Source organism: Protopterus annectens, chromosome 2.part1 (genome assembly GCF_019279795.1).
Source record: "Protopterus annectens isolate FY-2018-M chromosome 2.part1, PAN1.0, whole genome shotgun sequence".
NCBI lineage: Eukaryota > Metazoa > Chordata > Ceratodontiformes > Protopteridae > Protopterus > Protopterus annectens.
This window is the reverse complement of record NC_056729.1, coordinates 1,726,931,934-1,726,950,765: the sequence shown is the minus strand read 5'-3', so window position 1 is coordinate 1,726,950,765 and position 18,832 is coordinate 1,726,931,934. Positions and strand designations below refer to the sequence as shown.

General features: G+C 39.6%; 1 protein-coding gene across 1 annotated transcript in view; it reads right to left on the bottom strand.

Moving 5' to 3' along the window:
- The window catches only part of KIF17 (kinesin family member 17), a 1,182,720-nt gene that overhangs the window by 223,225 nt on the left and 940,663 nt on the right, over positions 1 to 18,832 (bottom strand). The window lies entirely within an intron of this gene.

Sequence of the window (18,832 nt, the reverse complement as noted above, 5' to 3'; positions counted from 1 at the left end):
AAAATGAGGAAGTTATAAATGACAGTTGACCAATATCCCTGAAGCAATTGCATTTGTTTTCATTAACAAAATACAGAACGAACTAACCCCCCACCTAAACATGCTGTTCAACCTCAGCCTCTCCACAGGCTACGTGCCCATAGAATGGCGCACAGCAATGGTTATTCCTCTCCACAAAGGAGGGGCCACAACTAACCCTGGTAGCTATCGCCCCATAAGCCTGACTAGCCTGGTCTGCAAGGCTATGGAGCTCATCATCATGGAACTCATTAACAAAGACATTGGGAACCTCCAAACACTTGACCCGACCCAGTTCGGCTTTATTAAGGGCAGATCATGCCTACTAAACCTGGTTGACTTCTTCGAGACAGTTACCAAGGCCATAGACGAGAGAAAGGTGGTTCACACAGCCTACCTTGACCTCGCCAAGGCTTTCGACACCATTCCCCACTCAGGTATTGCAGAAAAACTCACCAGGCTGAATATAAACCCCTACGTCACAAGATGGGTTGCCAACTGGCTTACAGACAAAATTCACACAGTAAGAATAGTGGGCTCCAAGTCCAACTCTAAACCAGTCACAAGTGGTGTCCCGCAAGACTCAGTCCTGGGATCCCTACTGTTCGGCATATACTTCTCAGAAGTACAGGCAAACACAGGAGGACTATGGCTAACCAAGTTCGCCGATGACTGCAAACCAGGAGCCATAATTGACTCTCCGGCTGACACGAAAATCCTCCAAAAGGGCCTTACTGAGACGGACACCTGGTGTCAAAGTCATGGCCTCAAGCTAAATGCCAAAAAATGCATAGTCATCCCGTTTGGGAAAAACAAAACACCCATGAATTACAACATAGGTGGCAGCCCCCTTAATACAGAACAGTTAATAAGAGATCTGGGGACCCAGGTAGATAGTAATCTCTCCTTTGACAATCATATTGCCAAAGTAGTTAGGAAATCCTTCTGTGTGGCCCATCTAATTACTAAAGGGTTCACATCTAGAAATAAAGAGGTTATAGTGCCCCTCTACTCGTCACTCATTAGGCCCATCATAGAGTACAATGCCCCATTTGGGATGTACCTCACAAGACACTTCCAACAGCTGGAAAGACCACAAAAGTACCTCACCAAGAGGATTACTGGTCTCAAACATATGTCCTATGCAGCCCGACTGAAAAAACTCCGGCTGTACTCAGTGGCATATCGCTTACTCAGAGGTGATCTCTGCCTGACTTACAAAGCCATGTCCAACTCAGAATTGATGGACATGCTCCACCTAAAGAAATCCAAGTCATTGCGAGCCACTCACTCTAGTGAGCTAAACCTCGCCACAACAATAAATAGATTAGTGTCACAGAGACTCCCCATGCTTTGGAACAAAATTCCAAATTACATCAGGCAGAGCCCCTCACTAACACTCTTCAAGAGAAACCTTGACGAGTGGATGGTTAACAGAAAATACACCCCTGGGATCACTTCATTGGCTCTGCTTGACAGAGGATCAGTTAATTAATCAATGGGGTGGCGAAAGCCAACACACTCTGGCTAGGCTTATAAATGCCCTTGGGCAGAAAGCCTAGTACCTACCTATAAACCTAAGATGGGAGAAGAGAGATTTCCTGATTATTTTCAGATCATTGATTGGTTTGATGTCTTCAGTCAGGGGTAAGTTTGGAAAAGGATCTTTCACAGGTTGCAAGGGTTAATAGAGGTGTGTACAGGTGGACAGAGTCAGAGTTACATATGGAGTTTGAAGGGCATTTGATGTTAAGTTTTAGAAGTGAGGGACAGTTTCTTTCATGTAAAGGTTTTACGTGAAAGTGCTCAGCAGAAGAGTAGCCACTGCCCTGACAGGTAACCAGTTATCTTTACCTTTGTTTGGTACTCTTTGTTGTTTGCAAGGTGAATAAATCTAAGAATCCGATTTTCTGCAGATGGTAGCTACGAAGTATTTTGTGAAGAGGACAGGGTTATGATTGACAGTCCACATTCTAATTTGGGAGAAAGACATTTATGGCTATGGAATGTCTGACTTCCTCAGTTATAACATTTACTAACAGAATTTAACATACAATACTCCAAAGGAGTTGCTAAAGCAGGATCCGCATATGATGATCTCGTTAAAAATCCCAGCATTCTGTGTCTTGCTCCATCAGGTAAATAATAAAATTAGGTTTCAGTTAGGGGTGTTGTTGAAAACAGCTTCTTCTGTTAGTCCTCCTTATCCTAATGGAAATAAAAAAAAGCTAGTACAAGATAAAAGACAAAAGACAAATCTCAGAAGACAAATCTTTTTCTTCTTGGTCTTTATTGATCATCAAAGCAGACAGTACTTATCCAAGGATGGGAACCGAACCCGACAGTTGAGGAATGAATGAAAATTATCTTGTATTTATTCTTAATTCTTCTTCTTCTTTCAGCTTTTCCTGGTTAGGGGACGCCACAGCGGATAACATGTCCACTCATGATTGGCAGTAGAATTTTACGGTGTTGAGTTGCCAGCCCAGCGCCCAACCTTTTATTCTTAATTAATGTTTTCTGTTATATCTAATTTGGTATAATTATTTAAACTGCATTTGTTTTTATATTATTTTTAAAGACTGCAAAATTATCGTTATTAAAATGGTCTCTAATACTTCAGAGCTTTTCTCCCTGGGCCTCCGCTAGAAAAGGGCTCCTACACATTTGGACTTTCCTGGTAATCAAATGTCAATAAATAATAAATAAAAAAAAATGTAATCTCTGTGGTATCCCTGAAGTATCAACAAACCACTAAACAAGTATAGTAAGTCCAAAAACAATTTCTTACACTGTTTTAATTAATAAATAAATAAACAATAAATAAAAAGGTCTTATGAGTATTTTACTGCCAAGCCTTAAGATATTGAGATTAATTTTATGAAAGAAAACAGGAAAGAAATAGTCAATCTTTTCAAAATGTTTTTGTACTTCTGCACTGCTACTGACATTGAAGTGAAGTTAGGGATATTCAATGATTTTGTACAATGAGAGTGGTGAAGTAATGTTTGTGGGGGTCGGATTGCTGATGTTTTCCATTAGTTCTGAAATGTGTAATAGAAGTAATTTTACTGCTGAGGTAGATTTATGAGTGAAACTAGACATAGCAAGATTTTTCAGTGTTTTTTTGGGGGGGTGACCAAGGGTTGGGTTTTGTAGTGTTCGACAGTATTCAACTTTACCATTCTTAGGTTGCCCCTGTTTTGTCTTTTGAGTGCAGAGTATGTATTCTGCATGGCTAAGATGGAGCAGTCTGCATTCTAGTCTGACCAGGATCTATCCTTGTGTTTGATTATCTGCCTGATTTTATCAGTTATCATGGGCTTGGTATACAACATTTTCACATAATTTAATGGGGAAAAGTGTGTCTTGAATAGGTTAAGCAAGATATAGAAGGCAGAAAGAGCAGAAATAGGATCTCTATAGTTGTAGAAGGAAAACTAGTTAAAGGTATTCAGTTTAGCTGAAAGGGGAATAGGAAAGTTATCTGGAATATTCCTTATTTGAATGAATGTGATGGGAGTTTTCTGATTTCTAGGGATCAGGAGATAAAAATGGGAGAGTGGTCACTTAGGGAAATTATTAGAACACAAACTGAAATAAACAATGTCAAGCTGTATAAATTTAGAGCTGAGAAAATTATGCCTGATCCCATCTGAGACCATCTGTGAGAGACTGTGAGAGGTGTATATTCTGTTGAGTTGTGCTTTGTGGGGGCCAAGTATTTTTGTATTAAGGTCCCCAAACAGAAAGGATTTTATGATCCTTAGAGTTTTGAAGCCTACTTATTTAAAGTAGTTTGAAGGACTTGAATGGGGGATGGTGGAAGAATGTAAAATTCAGTGAACAATAATTTGACATATCCACCAAGCAATAATTGTACTAGTAACTGGTCCAGAACACTGACAAGGGTGGAGTCATTGTTCTGATCACAGTAAGAAAAACATTCATATAATTTTTTAATGAAAAACATGGTACCACTACCTTGGCGAGTATATGGTCTATTGTCCTTGAATATAGAATAATTAGATGTGAAATGTGCTGGATTATAGGAGGAATCCTTTAACTAAGATTTTTGAGATGGATATTACCTTAGCATTGTGTAGAATTGACCAGCATTTGAACTGGGACCATTTGCTGTTGATCCTTCCAATGTTCAAAGAAGTTATTATAAGGTTTTAAAAGGGATGAAGTTGTATGAAGTAAGAAGTGAAAGGTCAGGGCTGATGTGTATATCCTGATTCCAATAGTATTAAAGATGTAATAATTAATAAGATTTGTTGCAGTTTTAGTGACATGAGTACGCTGACATTGTATAATAAGATTTCTTGTAGTCTTTAGTGAAACGAGTACCCTGACATTATATAATAAGATTTGTTGTAGTTTTAGTAACACGAGTACACTGACATTGTATAATAAGATTTGTTGTTATTTTTGGTGAAATGAGTATGCTGACATTGTATAATAAGATTTGTTACGGTTTTTAGTGACACGAGTATACTGACATTGTATAATACGATTTTTTGTTGTTTTTGGTGAAATTAGTATGCTGACATTATATAATAAAATTTGTTGTTTTTAGTGAAATGACTACGCTGATATTGTATAACAAGATTTGTTGTTTTTAGAGAAACAAGTACACTGACATTGTATAATAGGATTTGTTGTTTTTAGTGACATGAGTACGCTGACATTATATAATAAGATTTGTTGCTGTTGTTGAAATGAGTATGCTGACATTGTAAAATAAGATTTGTTGTAGTTTTTGTGAAATAAGTACGCTGACATTGTATAATAAGATTTGTTGGAGTTTTTGGTGACATAAGTATGCTAACATTGTATAATAAGATTTGTTGTTGTTTTTGGTAAAATTAGTACGCTGACATTGTATGATATTTGTTGTTTTTGGTGAAATGAGTATGCTGGCACTGTATAATAAGATTTGTTGTTGTTTTTGGTGAAATGAGCACGCTGACATTATATAATAAGATTTGTTGCTGTTTTTGGTGAAATTAGTACACTGACATATAATAAACCTTGTTTTCAGTGAAATTACTATTTGTTGTAGTTTTTAGTGAAATGAGTACGCTGACATTGTATAATAAGATTTGTTGTAGTTTTTAGTGAAATGAGTACGCTGACACTGTATAATAAGATTTGTTGTTGTTTTTGGTGAAATGAGTACGCTGACACTGTATAATAAGATTTGTTGTAGTTTTTAGCAAAATTAGTACACTGATATTGTAAAATAAGATTTGTTGTTTTTGGTGAAATGAGTATGCTTCATTGTATAATGAGATTTGTTGTTTTTAGTGACGAGTATGCTGACATTGTATAATAAGATTTGTAGTTTTTAGTGACATGAGTACGCTGACATTGTATAATAAGATTTGTTATAGTTTTTAGTGAAATGAGTATGCTGACATTGTATAATAAGATTTGTTGTTGTTTTTAGTGACATGAGTACTCTGACATTGTATAATAAGATTTGTTGTAGCTTTTAGTGAAATGAGTACGCTGACATTGTATAATAAGATTTGTTGTAGTTTTTAGTGAAATGAGTACGCTGACATTGTATAATAAGATTTGTTGTAGTTCTTAGTGAAATTAATATGCTGACATTGTATAATGAGATTTGTTGTTTTTAGTGAAATGACTATGCTGACATTGTATAATAATAATATTTATTTATTTATTTTCAGTTTGATGACCGGGGAGGTCCACTGGGCTCAAAGAGCCTGTTTTCAGTGGAGGCCTGGGGAGAAAAGCTCCACAAAAACATAGCAGACATAATAACAATTAAACAATTAGTAAAAATTATGTAGTAAAACATAAGCACAACAGAATATCAACATAGTATGGTATACAGTGCATATTTACATGTAAATATAATTAGAGATCAATAATACACAGTCACCATTATACTGAGGTTTTAAATCTTCTGAGAATGCTATGAAAGAAACATTTGTAAGAAAACAGTAAATATGATTGAACTCCTATTGGGTAAGGTGGAAGGTAGTTTATGTATATGCATGTATTCATGTATTAGGCAGGATTAGGTAGATAGAGTGCAAGTGCATTTCCTGTTATTGGAGAGGTAGGAATGGAGCTGGGTTTTGAAGTGATCAAAGTTTTGAGAACTTCTTAGAAAGGGAGGAAGAGAGTTCCATTTTTTGGCTAAGGAAAAGGATAGGATAAGCTGACCTGAGGGACGGTTTGGTTTGTATACAGAAATGAGATTTTGGTGAGTAGATCTTAAGAGTTCTGTGAGGGGTATATATTGGTAAGATATTAGTTAGTGCAGGGCACTTACTGGGTTTAAAAATGAGTTTGTGGGCTGTAGTGATTTGGAGGTAGTCCAGGTAGTTGGGAAGTTCTAGCCATTGCAGTAGGTGGAGAGGTATGCAGTGGTGGGTAGAGTACTTGGACTTGGTGGCAAACTTTGAGATTTTGTTGTAACAGGATTCCAGTTTAGAGGAGATAGAGGAAGACAGGTTGATTAGTAGAGGGGCACCATACATCAGAGATGGAAGTAAATAGGTAGTGGCGAGGGTCTGTCTTGTGGAAGGAGATAGAAAATGGGAGTTCTTGTACAGAAGGCCACGTTTCTGATGTGTTTTCTTAATGTTTAGCTGAATATAGGTGTTGAATTTGAGATGTTCATCAATAGTGACTGCAAGAAGTTTAGCAAAAGGAACAACTTCAATAGTGGAGTTGGCATGGCTGATAATGTTGAAGGAGGTTTTGTCAAGAGGGTGAGATTTAGAGGGCCGAGACTAGTAGAATTTTAGATTTGTTGGCATTTAGAGAGAGGTTATTTTGAAGCATCCAGTTCTCAGTGGTGGAAAAAGCAGTTTGGGATTTGTTTGGAGTACTTGAAGGTTAGAAGCAGAGCAGACTAGAGTAGAGTAATCTGCATATTGGACTATCTTGGTGTTAGGAATAGCGGTGTGGAAGTCATTAATAAAGATATTAAATAGCACTGGGCTGAGTATAGATCCTTGGGGGACACCGGTTGGGGTTGGGAGGAAGGTTGAGGTGCCAGATTTCCATTTTATGGCCTGAGATCGGTCAAAGGGGTAGCTTCTGAACCAGTCAAGGGTGTTGTGTGAGTGATTAAGATTAGCAAGGTGGTTTAGGAGATGGGAATGGGAGACAGTATCAAAAGCCTTGGAGAGGTCAAGGACGACTGTGGATAAAAGTTCTCCAGAGTCACGGGCATGGTTTACTATGTCTATTAAAGACAGGAGAGCAGTTATTGTGCTATGGCCCGGATGAAATCCGTGTTGAGTTGGGGTGAAGAGTTGGTTATTTGTAAGAAATGGCATGAGTTGGTGGTGGATGCATTTCTCAAGTATTTTTGAAATAGGTGAGAGAATGGCTATGGGCCGGAAGTTGAAGATACTATTATTTTTGCCTCCTTTGTGGAGGGGTAGGATGAAGGCTGCATGCCACAGTTTAGGAACATAAGATTCCTGTATGGATCTGTTAATGAGAATGCTAATGAGGATGGCGATGCCGTCTGCTGCGAGTTTTAGAAAGAGTGAGGGGATGGTGTCAGGGGCACTGCAGCCTGGCTTAAGCTTAGAGAGGAGTTTAGTAATATATGAGGTGGAAATGGGTTTGAGGTGAAAGATGGGAGATGAGAAAGGAATGGATGGTGGAGGAGAGGGTTTGAGGAGGGGGGAGGAGTTGTTGTTTGGGAAGGTCTTGGTGAGTTCTGCTATGGAGTTAATAAAGAAGGAGTTGAATAGTGTGGCTATGTCTGGGTCAGACTTGCTAGTGTCAGGGCAAAGATTGTTGAGAAGAGAGTTGATTGACTTCCAGAACTGTTTGGGATTTTTGGAATGATTAGATTGAAGTTTGGTATAGTATGATTTTTTATCCTGTATAATATGTTTTTTGGCTAGGTAACGGAGTTGTTTATATTTAAGAAGGGCTTCTGGGTTCTTATTGCAATGGTAAAGTTTCCAGGTTTTGTTCCTTTGTTTCGTAGTATTTTGGTGTCTTTAGTAAGCCAAGGGCTGAGTTGGTTTTTATACGTTTTGTTCTGGGGGGGGGGGGGCATGAGAGTTAAGGGTAGCTAAGAAGATTGAGTTGAAATGTTTAATGGCCTGGTCTAGAAGAAGAGTTTTTAGATTGTCCCAGTTTATTAGTTTGAGTGAATTGGAGAAAGTTGTGGGGTTAAGTTTGTGAGGTTTCGTCTGTGGATATATTGATATTGGTGAGGAGAGGAGGGAGTTGCTCTATGGACGAAGGCTGGCAAGTGGTCACTAATGGAGTCTGGTAAGGTGCCCTTATGGGAGATTTTATTAGGGTGAGAGATTAGGATCCAGTCAAGTATAGAGCCTGGGGGTTGTTTTTATTAGGTCTGGTAATGGTATTTGTAAGTTGACTGAAATTATATAGGTTAATTGAGATGGTGGGATTATTGTTATCAGTATTGTTCCAGTCAATGTTTACATCTCCTAGGTTGTAAGTCTCAAACTTAATATTGGTTGAGGCCCACAGAAGCATTTTCTCAAGTATATTTGTATTGTTTCCAGGGGGAATATAGAGGGTTATGACATAGATGCTTTTATGGTTATTTAGTTGGAGAATTCCTATGACTAGTTCAACATTGTTGAACTGAGGAATATGATTTTGGTAGGGAGTGATGGAAAGTAGCTAGAGTAGATTAAGGCCACTCCTCCTCCCTTCTTTTTTTAGGCAGTCATGTCTAAGAGCTTGAAACCCAGAGGGTAGGATTTCAGAGTCCGAAATATTGGGTTTTAGCCATGTCTCAGAAACAACTACTATATCAGGTAGGGTATGGTATAGCCAAGCGTGGAAGTGGGCTATTTTGTTTTTTAGACTCTGGGCATTGATGGTCAGAAGTTTGAGATATTTAGGGTTGGTAATATGGGTGATAATAGGGGGTGTTGGATTGTTGCTGGTACTAGGTCCTGGGTTGGGATGTATGTCACCTGCTAGGCATAGGCAGTTAAAGGGGAATGAGAGCAGGAGTTTGGGTTTACTCCTAGTGTTTTGTGGGAGGTATAATAATGCTTTAAGAATATGACACTTCATTAAGGAGGGTAGAAGTTTTAGTTTGAAGCAGAGAAGTGGGTTTAGTTGAACTAGGGAGGGTGATATAGTATGAAAGTGAGATATGGTAGAGTGATAATGAGTGTTGAGGGTGATGGTAGGGTGAAGAGGGGATAGGAAAGAAGGGGTCGTTCATAAGAGGAATACGAGGTAGCATGGTATAGAGGAATTAGATATAGTAGGCAGAGTGAAGGAACAAGAAGGGTTTGAGAAGGCATGGTATGGTGTAGGTTTAAATGAATAGTTGCGTGGACGGTATTGAAGAAGTAATTGGATGTAGGGGGAACTATGAGAGTGTAGGAAGGAGGTGTTTATAGGTTCATACTAGGCTATCTGCCCAAGGGCATTTATAAGCCTAGCCCATAGTTATGTGGCTTTCGCCACCCCTTTAGTTTGAATAAAAACTATGCCTATTATTTTGCTGTGCCTCTGTCAAGCAGTGACACTGAAGTAATCCCTGGGGTATATCTGTGATCTCCCATCCATTGGTCAAGATTCCTCTTGAACAAGGCCAGCGAGGTGCTCTGCCTCACATGTACCGGGATTTTGTTCCACAGCATAGGGAGTCTCTGGGTGATGAATCTGTCCCTCCAGCACGTTCTATTTATAACTGTGTCAAGGTTTAAGTCTCCCACCCTTGTGGTTCTGAGGGATCTAGATTTTTTGAGGTGAAGCATATTCATCAAATCTGGGTTTGACATGGCCTTATATGTCAGGCACAGGTCACCTCTGAGCAAGCGGTATGAGACTGAATAGAGCTGGAGTTCTTTCAGTCGGGCAGCATAAGACATATTTTTGAGACCCTTTATCCTTTTGGTGAGGAACTTTTGGGGCCTTTCAAGCTGCAGCAGGTGTCGGGTCAGATACATTCCGAACGGGGCATTGTACTCAATCATAGGTCTAATGAGAGATGAGTACAGGGGGACGATGACCTCCCTTGATCTGGATGTGAATCCCTTCATGATCAGGTGGGCAATATAAAAGGTTTTCCTAACTATTTTAGCAACATGAGTGTCAAACGAAAGGCTACTGTCAACCTGGGTCCCCAGATCCCTGATGACTTCTTCTGTGCTCAGTGGATTGCCACCTATATGGTAGCTAGGGGTAACCTTTTTTTTCCCGAAGGGTATGACTATGCATTTCTTGGCGTTTAACTTTAGGCCATGGCTCTGGCACCAGTTTTCCATTTCTGTGAGGCCCTTCTGAAGGATATCTGTGTCAGATGTGTTTTCGACTATGGCGCCCAGTTTGCAGTCATCTGCAAACTTTGTCAGCCATAACCCTCCTGTGTTTGCTTGTACTTCAGAAAAGTAGATGCCGAACAAGAGTGGTCCCAGGACTGAGCCCTGTGGGACACCACTTGTGACAGGCTTTGAGTCTGACATGGCTCCAGCAACTCTGACCCTGTGGGTTCTGTCACTTAGCCAGTTTGCAACCCATCTTGTGATGTATGGGTTTACATTCAAGCTGATGAGTTTTTCGATGATATCTGAGTGGGGTATTGTGTCGAAGGCCTTTGCCAGGTCGAGGTAGGCTGTATGGACTGCCTTTCCCTCATCAATGGCCTTGGTGACTGTCTCGAAAAAGTCAACCAAGTTTAAGAGGCAGGATCTGCCTTTGACAAAGCCAAACTGGGTTGGATCCAAAGTCTGCAAGTTCCCTATGTCTTTATTTATGAGTTCCATTATGATCCTCTCCATGGCTTTGCAGATAAGGCTTGTCAAGCTAATGGGGCGGTAATTTCCAGGGTCGGTGGAGGCACCGCCCTTATGAAGTGGGACCACAGTCACCATGCGCCACTCCTTGGGTACGTATCCTGAGGTGATGCTAAGATTAAACAGCTGTCCTAACTGTGGGTTTAATTCCTCATTGAGTTCGTGAAGCACACAGCCGGGGACACCATCCGGTCCCATGGATGCTGTGTTTTTTGCCTTAGTGAGAGCAGTTCTCACCTGGGCGTTGGAGATGTTTGGGGGGCTACAATCCTCTGGTATAGATATCTCTCCTTTTGGGGGGGGAGAAGTTTGCACTGAACCTGTCAGCCAGTATGTTGGCAATGTGTGTAGGTTCAGTAATTTTCACATCATTTTGAACTAATTCTGAGCATATCTGGGAGTTTCCTTCTAGGTTTCTAACATAGCTAAAGAAGGCCTTATGATTGTCTTTTGAGTCCTTGGCGATTTTTCTCTCAAAATTTGCCTTGGATGATTTTATGAGGGCTCTTAGTTTTTTACTTATGATGATCAAAGGTGTCTTACCTTTCAAGGATTTTGCTCTATCTTGTAGTAGCTTCCTCCTTTTGTTGTAGAGCTTGTTTATGGCTGGGGTCCACCAGACTGGACGCTTGCCTTTGGTACAGAGAGTCTTAGTTTTGTTTGGGATTGCCTGATCCATGCAGTCCTGTAGGTGCTGGTAGAAGGCATTTGTAAGTGATTCAGCGGTTTGAGTAATGTTTACCACTGGCTCAGGGGCCTTAAAGGAGACCACACTAGTTTTAGAAGTGTGAAGTCGGCTTTTGAAAAGTTTTTCACTGTGGTCTTTTTTGTTTCAGGTGGGGGCGGGATGAGGACCTCCAGCAAGATTAGTTTATGATCTGATCTCACCAGTGAGGGGTATACTTCCGGTGTTGAACATTTTGATCCCATGTTCGTGATGATGAGATCAAGTATGTTTTCTCCTCTTGTGGGGATGGTGACTAGTTGTTCCATGGCATTTGAGTTTATGAACTCCAGGAATCTTTGGGTTAGAGTGTTTGGGCTTGAGTAGTGTTCCCAGTCTATATTAGGGTAGTTGAAGTCACCAAGTATGATGGTGTTTGGAGATACATTTATCCCCTCCAATGTTTTCAGGAAGGCCATATGAGGTTCCTGAGTTTGAGAGGGTGGCCTGTAACATGCTACAAATTGCAGAGCAGTCTTGCCTATGGTTAATTGCACCTGGATGGTCTCCGATGCATCGTGCGTTGCACCAACCTTGAGGTGTGGGTGTCCTTTATGAATATGGACACCCTCCTTTCTTGGTGTTGTCCGGATTTTGGGGCCGGAACGCATGATATGAGGTGAAACCTGTTAGTGCTGGGGTGCTCTCAGGAGCCTTGAACCAGGTTTCTGTCACAGCACAGACATCAATGTTTTCCATATTGAGAAGGGCCTCGAGTGCGTGCATCTTGAGATTGAGACTCCTGGCGTTGAGCAGCATTACCCTTAGTTTTTTCCTTTTGGTGTTCTAGGGTGGTAGGTTTAGAATTTGAGCCTTGCCTAAAAAGGCACTATGGGGTGGCAAGAGCCTTTGCCAATATCCGGAAGCCCAGGGTGACAGGTGCAAGCTGTCCCTCATAGCAGCTTGGCTTGTCCAGCATGTCATCCCAGGCAGACAGACATTGGATCCCCTTTGAATGACACCAGAATTTAAGCCAATTATTAAAGCTGATCATCTTATCACTGTATTGTGGCATCATTCTAGGTGAAGGTAGGATACTGCTCAAGGTCAGGGTCATACCTGCCTGGGCTACATAATCAGAGAGCTCCTCGATGTCCCTTTTCATGTAGTCCAAAGAGGTACGTCTCAGGTCTTTGACACCAGCATGGACAATGACTGAGTCGTACTTGTACCTGCTGTTGAGAGACCTGATTGCTTGCGTTATGTGGCGGATTCTAGCGCCCGACAGGCAGCTTACTGTGACCTTCTCCTTACTCAGTCTGGTGAGCGGGACGTCAGTGTGTCTGACTATGGAGTCACCAATGACAAGTGTGTCTGGCATTGTGTTTGGCCTTAAGGGCTGTGACTGTTTGACACTCTGACTGTGTGGTCTATGTGTTGCATGTGTTGGGTCCTGAGGTGGTAGTTGTTTGGGTGTCTGCTTTGGTGGCCTCTGCTGTTTTGGTAGATTTTTGATCAGAGCCTCAGAGTATGTCTTTGTGTGATTATGTGTATGATTTGAAGTTGTGGTGGTACTATGTGTGACTGGGTATGTATTGTGTGTGGTTACCTTCTCCTCCTGTCTGGTCTTGCCAGTCCTATGTTGAGAGAGCTCAGCCTCCAGTGTGGCAGTATAGTTGCATCTCTCGCATGTATTTGTGTTTTGTGGGAGAAGGAGAGGATTGTCTGTGTACATGAGGCAATTGTAACATTGCCTCAATATTGGCGTAAACAAGAAAATGAGAATAAACTGGTAAAAAACGAAAAACAAAGCCCCAAACCCCCAGCTCCGAACCACTCAAGTGAATCGAAAATCGAAAAAGCTATTTTTAAGTTTTTGTTTTCGCCTTGCTACAAATGCTTGGCTTCATCAGAGATCAAACAAAACATAATCAATTAAACAAGCTTAAATACCAAAAGGAAGTGATGTCATGAAGTAACCATCTTCATGACATCACTTCCTTTTGGTATTTAAGCTTGTTTAATTGATTATGTTTTGTTTGATCTCTGATGAAGCCAAGCATTTGTAGCAAGGCGAAAACGTTTACTAATAAAATTAGCGTTTAGCTTTTTCGGATTCACTTGAGTGGTTCACTTGCTGGAGCAAGGTTCTGTGGCTTTGTTTTTCGTTTATTGCCTCAATATTCCCATGTTCACCAGTTGAGCAGAAGAGGACATTAGCAACTGATCCCTCGACATACTAGAAGTAATAGATAAAGGACTTTCAAAGGACTCCGGGGGATGTGGGTTTTAGGCTGGTGGGGTACTATCTATAATAAGAGTGCTTTATCAAGGTGCAAGTACTGTAGGAGTAAGTGCTAGGCTTTACAGATAGAGAATAGTCTACTTGGGAATCAAGTAGAGATGAACTTTTCAGTTATAGGATACGCTGGTTTGATCAGCAGTACAGCTCAAGGAAGGTAGTTTCAAGGGAAAATTTGAAGAGTGGAATTTAGATGGCCCGAATAGTTTAACCTTGTTTAACCGCCGCTGCTCTTGTGTGCAACAGTGGCAACTCCGCGCTATTCCGCGCTAACGCGCGTTTAGCGTGTTTTATATCAGGGGGCTGAAAAAAGCTAGGAACTGGCCCAAAACGACCAATAGACTACAAGTTACTGGCTGAAACCTCACAAAACTGGACCAACAGGCAGCTCAATGCTTCCCGCTACCACTGGTAAGCAAGGTAACTTCCTCTCTTCCAAATTAAGCAAAGAATCAGTAACAGGAACTACAAACAAAGTCCAGGGATCAGCAACTCTGAAACTGGACTACTCTAGCTCAGTAAGGCGGGAAAAACAAGAGATATTTTTTTTTTTTTTTTTTTCAGAAACAATGAGAAACAGATACAGTAGACACTTTTAAATGCTATAAATCGGCTATCACAGCCTACAGAAACAATTTGCAACAATTACAGGTTTTAAAAGTAACAAAATGAGATTTCAAGTGCAATAACAGAATAAATGCAGAAAAACAAATACAATGTATTAGCAAAGCAGGCGAAATACAGTCGCTAGGTAATTAGAAGTGGAAAGCCACAAAAAATATACTTAAATCAGGTAAAGTTGCTTTTTTAGCTCTCTGAAGCCTGGATTACTCTGCTGGCCACCACGAGGATCTGTGCTGAGTAGGTACAAGCTGGAAAACGCACGTTTAGCGTGTTTTAAATCAGGGGGCTGAAAAAAGCTAGGAACTGGCCCAAAACGACCAATAGACTACAAGTTACTGGCTGAAACCTCACAAAACTGGACCAGCATGCAGCTCAATGCTTCCCACTCCCACTGGTAAGCAAGGGAACTTCCTCTCTTCCAAATTAGGCAAAGAATCAGTAACAGGAACTACAAACGAATTCCAGGGATCAGCAACTCTGAAACTGGACTACTCTAGCTCAGTAAGGCGGGAAAAACAAGAGATATTTTTTTTTTTTTCAGAAACAAGGAGAAACAGATACAGTAGACACTTTTAAATGCTATAAATCGGCTATCACAGCCTACAGAAACAATTTGCAACAATTACAGGTTTTAAAAGTAACAAAATGAGATTTCAAGTGCAATAACAGAATAAATGCAGAAAAACAAATACAATGTATCAGCAAAGCAGGCGAAATACAGTCGCTAGGTAATTAGAAGTGGAAAGCCACAAAAAATATACTTAAATCAGGTAAAGTCGCTTTTTTAGCTCTCTGAAGCCTGGATTACTCTGCTGGCCACCACGAGGATCTGTGCTGAGTAGGTACAAGCTGGAAAACGCGTTTAGCGTGTTTTATATCAGGGGGCTGAAAAAAGCTAGGAACTGGCCCAAAACGACCAATAGACTACAAGTTACTGGTTGAAACCTTACAAAACTGGACCAGCATGCAGCTCAATGCTTCCCACTCCCACTGGTAAGCAAGGGAACTTCCTCTCTTCCAAATTAGGCAAAGAATCAGTAACAGGAACTACAAACAAAGTCCAGGGATCAGCAACTCTGAAACTGGACTACTCTAGCTCAGTAAGGCGGAAAAACAAGAGATATTTTTTTTTTTTTTTTTTCAGAAACAAGGAGAAACAGATACAGTAGACACTTTTAAATGCTATAAATTGGCTATCACAGCCTACAGAAACAATTTGCAACAATTACAGGTTTTAAAAGTAACAAAATGAGATTTCAAGTGCAATAACAGAATAAATGCAGAAAAACAAATACAATGTATCAGCAAAGCAGGCGAAATACAGTCGCTAGGTAATTAGAAGTGGAAAGCCACAAAAAATATACTTAAATCAGGTAAAGTCGCTTTTTTAGCTCTCTGAAGCCTGGATTACTCTGCTGGCCACCACGAGGATCTGTGCTGAGTAGGTACAAGCTGGAAAACGCGCGTTTAGCGTGTTTTATATCAGCAGGCTGAAAAAAGCTAGGAACTGGCCCAAAACGACCAATAGACTACAAGTTACTGGCTGAAACCTCACAAAACTGGACCAACAGGCAGCTCAATGCTTCCCACTCCCACTGGTAAGCAAGGGAACTTCCTCTCTTCCAAATTAGGCAAAGAATCAGTAACAGGAACTACAAACAAAGTCCAGGGATCAGCAACTCTGAAACTGGACTACTCTAGCTCAATAAGGCAGGAAAAACAAGAGCTATTTTTTTTTTCAGAAACAAGGAGAAACAGATACAGTAGGCACTTTTAAATGCTATAAATCAGCTATCACAGCCTACAGAAACAATTTGCAACAATTACAGGTTTTAAAAGTAACAAAATGAGATTTCAAGTGCAATAACAGAATAAATGCAGAAAAACAAATACAATGTATCAGCAAAGCAGGCGAAATACAGTCGCTAGGTAATTAGAAGTGGAAAGCCACAAAAAATATACTTAAATCAGGTAAAGTTGCTTTTTTAGCTCTCTGAAGCCTGGATTACTCTGCTGGCCACCACGAGGATCTGTGCTGAGTAGGTACAAGCTGGAAAACGCGCGTTTAGCGTGTTTTATATCAGGGGGCTGAAAAAAGCTAGGAACTGGCCCAAAACGACCAATAGACTACAAGTTACTGACTGAAACCTCACAAAACTGGACCAACAGGCAGCTCAATGCTTCCCACTCCCACTGGTAAGCAAGGGAACTTCCTCTCTTCCAAATTAGGCAAAGAATCAGTAACAGGAACTACAAACAAAGTCCAGGGATCAGCAACTCTGAAACTGGACTACTCTAGCTCAGTAAGGCGGGAAAAACAAGATATATATTTTTTTTTTTTCAGAAACAAGGAGAAACAGATACAGTAGACGCTTTTAAATGCTATAAATCGGCTATCACAGCCTACAGAAACAATTTGCAACAATTACAGGTTTTAAAAGTAACAAAATGAGATTTCAAGTGCAATAACAGAATAAATGCAGAAAAACAAATACAATGTATCAGCAAAGCAGGCGAAATACAGTCGCTAGGTAATTAGAAGTGGAAAGCCACAAAAAATATACTTAAATCAGGTAAAGTCACTTTTTTAGCTCTCTGAAGCCTGGATTACTCTGCTGGCCACCACGAGGATCTGTGCTGAGTAGGTAGGTTTGGGAAGGGGAGGGGTTGAGAAAATATTGGAGGATGAGAGGGAAGGGGATAGTGAGGAGATGTGAGTGGACAGGAAAACATGAAGGAGAGGAGACATTTGGCTAGGATAAGGGTAGCAGCACTGGGGTGGGTGGGAACTGGGAGCAGGGTAGGGGAGTGGAGTGAGCCCACTTTAGTGAAATGAGTATGCTGACATTGTATAATAAGATTTGTTGTATTTTTTAGTGAAATGAGTATGCTGACATTGTATAGTAAGATTTGTTGTAGTTTTTAGTGAAATGAGTACGCTGACATTGTATAATAAGATTTGTTGTAGATTTTAGTGAAATTAGTACATTGACATTGTATAATAAGATTTGTTGTTGTTTTTAGTGACATGAGTATGCTGACACTGTATAAAAAGATTTGTTGTTGTTTTTGGTGACATGAGTTTGCTGAAAGTGTATAAGATTTGTTGTAGCTTTTAGTGAAATGAGTACGCTGACATTGTATAACAATATTTGTTGTTGTTTTTAGTGACACGAGTATGCTGACATTGTATAATAAGATTTGTTGTAGTTGTTAGTGAAATGAGTATGCTGACATTCTATAATAAGATTTGTTGTTTTTGGTGAAATTAGTACACTGACATTATATAATAAACCTTGTTGTTTTTATTGAAATAACTAAGCTGACATTGTATAATATTATTTGTTGTTGATTTTAGTGACATAAGTACGTTGACATTGTATAATAAGATTTGTTGTAGTTTTAGTGAAATGAGTACGCTGAGATTGTATAATAAGATTTGTTGTAGATTTTAGTGAAATGAGTATGCTGAAATTGTATAATGAGCTTTGTTGTAGTTTTTAGAGAAATGAGTATGCTTTGTATAATAAGATTTGTTGTTTTTGGTGAAATTGGTATGCTGACATATAATAAAAATTGTTTTTAATGAAATGATTACGCTAACATTGTATAATAAAATTTGTTGTTGTTTTTAGTGACATGAGTACGCTGACATTGTATAATAAGACTTGTAGTTTTTAGTGAAACGAGTACACTGACACTGTATAATAAGATTTGTTGTAGTTTTTAGTGACATGAGTACGCTGACATTGTATAGTAAGGTTTGTTGTAATTTTAGTGAAATGAGTACGCTGACATTGTACAATAAGATTTGTCATTTTTGGTGAAATGAGTATGCTGACATTGTATAATAAGATTTGTTGTTTTTAGTGAAATGAGTTACGCTGACATTGTATAATAAGATTTGTTGTTTTTAGTGACATGAGTACGCTGACATCGTATAATAAGATTTGTTGTTGATTTTGGTGACATGAGTACGCTGACATTGTATAATATGATTTGTTGACATTTTTAGTGAAATGTGTAAGCTGACATTGTCTAATAAGATTTGTTGTTGCTTTTGGTGAAATGTGTACGCTGATGTTGTATAATGAGATTTGTTTTTGGTGAAATGAGTACGCTAACACTGTATTATAAGATGTGTTGTTGTTTTTGGTGAAATGAGTATGCTGACATTGTATAATAAGACTTGTTATTTTTAGTGAAATGAGTATGGTGACATTGTATAAGATTTATTGTAACTTTTAGTGACACACTGACATTGTATAATAAGATTTGTTGTAGTTTTTAGTGAAATGAGTACGCTGACATTGTATAATAGTATTTGTTGTTGTTTTTGGTGAAATGAGTATGCTGACATTGTATAATGAGACTTGTTATTTTTGGTGAAATGGGTACGCTGACACTGTATAATAAGATTTG